Raw genomic sequence first — 4119 nt, 5'->3', positions numbered from 1 at the left:
TCTTGCTGGGCCTAGTCTGGGCTCCAGCCCTGACATCTACCCTGAGGCTGGCTGCGGGTCTGGCAGGCTATCCACAGTTAAGGGAGCCAGTGCTCACTGCCCTCCTTGTACTCCTATTGCAGGAAGACGCAGGTGGAGAGGGCACCCATAAAACCATTCATCCCACATGTGCAAGGACTGGGATTGAAAACTACAGCGTCCTTGGAGATAAGCTGGGTATGACATGTGGGCCATGGAGATGTCAAAGAAGCAGGGAAAAACAAGGAGAAGAAATAGAATTGTGGCACCAACCTGTATGTGTTGAACATCTCTAATGAGAATGTAACTCACTGGAATTTGGATTCAGAAGTAGCTCTTCCTGAAAATTAAAAACCTCCTACCCAGAAGAGATACTGCAGAACCACCTGGAAATTCCATCTCCAAATGGAACTTAATTTGTCAGAGCATGCTTATAGAAGAACACAGAATGGGAAACAAAGGATATTTCAGCTCTGGAGTTATCCTTTAATGAAGGAACTATCATGGAGCATAGAGATTTCAGAAAATCATCAGTGGAAACTGGTAATCAATAATCCTGTAAGTATTTTCACTCTGAGCCACTCACTAACAAATGCTTCAGTTGATAAGCAAGGTGATTCTTACCCAGGACTGCAAATTCATTAGGTGTCTGTTGGCTCCATGCTGGTGGACACTTTTTTGAGGACAAGTAATGAGCTTCATATTAATTCATGTTCAACTGTGGAAAACGACAACAGTGTTGAAACTTTAAATGCTCCAAATTAGAATTTGACATGTGGATACAGCAGTGTGGAAGAAAAAGGGATCAAAGTGATTCATATGAAAATAAAAAAGCAAGTATACTTTACTCAGATATTTTTAAAAGATGGACCTGAACTTAAAGCCAAAAACAATAGAGAAGGTTGAAGAATCTTTCCACAACCTGATTTTCCTTCCTCCTCATTTTGATACTCTGGACTTACACAAATTAGTCCTCTCAAAGTTGGAAAATTGAAAAGCAAAGAATAACAGCAGGGAATTTTCTGGAACATCCTTCTGGATGTTTATTGAACAATTGATTATTCACTTATTGGAAATGAAAAGAATACAATGTATAACAATACAAAAAGAGAGGCCAAGAAAGCAAACTAACTTTTGTGCTTCAGTAGTTACTGAACAACATTCTCCCTTCAAAGTTATACCCAAAATGAGATGGCCAAAACTTTTTTTTTTTTAAAGATTTTATTTATTTATTTGACAGAGATCACAAGTAGGCAGAGAGGCAGGCAGAGAGAGAAGGGGAAGCAGACCCCCGTTGAGCAGAGAGCCCGATGCCGATGCCAGGCTCGATCCCAGGACAAAGGCAGAGGCTTTAACCCACTGAGCCACCCAGGCACCTCGGACTCTGAGTCTTTAAACAACGTGTGTAGATAAAGATCAAGAAGAAAGAAAAAAAATAATGTTTCTTGCAACCTTGAACAAAATGCTTCCATGTGTAATTGGAACGAGTTGGCAAATATAGATGAAATTCTAGATGATGATAATCATCTAGGGATGATGAACCCTAAAAGTTCATCCATCACAAAATGATAGATTGCAACTTATTATGACTATTAAGAATACCAAAAGCTCCATTTGAAATCCATGACAAGAACTCTCAACCAAGGCTGTTACTACCCAAACAACTGATTAAAATGGTTTTAACAAGATGTTCACCAATGGGTCTTCAATATCAGCTTCTCCTATATCTCTGTCTTTTCCTGATAAGTAAAGGGAAGAAATTTAGGCACCAAGGACAAAAACAAAAAGAAAACCAAAACAAAAATAAACCCAAAACCACACACACACACGCACCCACAAACCAAAACCCAAAAATAAAACCACACACAAACACAAAACTTTACTAAAAGGACATTGTATTGAATAGACTATTCTAAACTGTTTATCACCTTAGTTTATAGCTAAAGATAAGTGCACACCTGCTGACCAAAAATAGCACTTTCATACATCTCAGTGTAAGAAAATCTATTTTTCCAGGAAGTCCAACAAAAATACAGGTAATCATTCTGAGATACAGGTATTAAACATGTGCGCATACATGCACACACAAAAAGAATTACTTGATGTGATATGGAGTGTAACTTACGAAAATCATGGCTGAGATGTCTATATATAAATCCATGAACATCCATACTGTCATACTTGACAATCTTTTGCATTTTACATTTCAAAGAAATATTTCACTAAAAAATTATTCTATTCAAAAGATTGTTCTGTTGTTGTGATTGTTTTCCAGTATAAATTCATCATCAATAAATGGTATAAATGACTTTAAAAAAAAAAATCTCCCAACAAGACAAGTTCAGAATTAGGTGCGTTCCTGGTGAATTCTATCTAACATTTAAAAAAGAACTAATTCCAATTCTTCTCAAACTCTTCCAAAAAAAAAAAAAGAGGGAACATTTCCAAACTCATTTTATGGGGTGGGGGGGGGAAGGACCAAAAAGACTCTTAAATATAGAGTGCAAACAGATAGTTTCCAGATGGGTGAGAGATGGCTGAAACAGGTAAAGGGGATTAAAAAGTGCACTTGTCATGATGAGCACTATGTATAGAATTGTTGGATTACTCGATTATACATCTAAAATTAATATAACACTGTATGTTTAGTATACTGGAAATAAAACAACAAGCAACAATAATAACAAAAAAAAAACCTTCATTCTATGATCCCAGTATTACTCTGATACCAAAGCCAGACAACGATACTATGAGGAAAAAAATTACAGGCCAATATCGCTGATGAACAGAGATGCAAAAATCCTCAACAAAATATTACCAAACAAAATGAAACAATACATTACAGGATCACACACAGTGATCAAGGAGGATTTGTTCCAGAATGCCAGGCTAGTTCAACACCTGAAAATCAATAAATACAATTCAGCGTATTAACAAAATGAAGGATAAAAATCATATAACCATCTGAATAGATGCAGAAAAGATATTTGACAAAATTGAACATTTATTCATGATAAAAACTCTTCAGAGACTGGCTACAAAGAAAAAATACCTCTACCTATGTCAAGTCCACAGCTAAAATTAGACTCAATGGTGAAACACTGAACACTCTAATATCAGGAACAAGATAAGGATACCCACTCTTGCCATTTACATTCAACATAGTATGGACGTCTTAGCCAGGGCAATTAGGCAAAAAATGAAATAAAAGGCATTCACATCAGGAAGGAAGAAGTAAAATTGTTATTATTTGCAGATAACATGATATTACATACAGACTAACTAAAGACTGCACCAAAAAACTATTAGAACAAATAAACAATTTCAGTAAAGTTGCAGGATACAAAATCAATTTACAAAAATAAGTTGTGTTTCTATACACCAATAGTACAAGATCAGAAAGAGAATTTAAGAAAAAATTACCATCGGGACGCCTGGGTGGCTCAGTTGGTTAAGCAGCTGCCTTCAGCTCAGGTCATGATCCTGGCATCCTGGGATTGAGTCCCACATCGGGCTCCATGCTCGGCAGGGAGCCTGCTTCTCCCTCTGCCTCTGCCTGCCATTCTGTCTGCCTGTGCTTGCTCTCTCCCCCTCTCTCTCTCTGATAAATAAATAAAATCTTTGAACAAAAATAAATAAATAAATAAATACATACATAAATAAATAAAAACAATTGGGGCGACTGCCGGGCTTGTCTTTAAGCATCTGCCTTTGGCTCAGCAAGGCTATACTCGGCTTAGGTCATCGTCCTGGGGTCCTGGGATCCAGCCCCACGTTGGGCTCCCTGCTCAGCGGGAAGCTTGCTTCTCCCTCCCCACACCCCCTTTGTGTTCCCTCTCTCATTATGTCTCTTTCTGTCAAATAAATCAATTAAATCTTAAAAAAAAAAAAAGAGGGGGAGGAGTCAAGATGGCGGAGAAGTAGCAGGCTGAGACTACTTCAGCTAGCCAGAGATCAGCTAGATAGCTTATCTAAAGATTGCAAACACCTGAAAAATCCATCGGCAGATCGAAGAGAAGAAGAACAGCAATTCTGGAAACAGAAAAACAACCACTTTCTGAAAGGTAGGACCGGCGGAGAAGTGAATCCAAAGCGACGGGA

At 37.9% G+C, this 4119-nt stretch overlaps 1 pseudogene; it reads left to right on the top strand.

The window, feature by feature from the left end:
* Positions 1-678: 678 nt before the first annotated feature.
* On the top strand, positions 679-1234 carry LOC132024732 (protein FAM217A-like; annotated as a pseudogene).
* The last annotated feature ends 2885 nt before the right edge of the window (positions 1235-4119 follow it).

This window comes from Mustela nigripes, chromosome 1 (genome assembly GCF_022355385.1).
Source record: "Mustela nigripes isolate SB6536 chromosome 1, MUSNIG.SB6536, whole genome shotgun sequence".
NCBI lineage: Eukaryota > Metazoa > Chordata > Mammalia > Carnivora > Mustelidae > Mustela > Mustela nigripes.
Note: the sequence above shows the minus strand (reverse complement) of the source record. Positions and strands in the feature narration are given on the sequence as shown.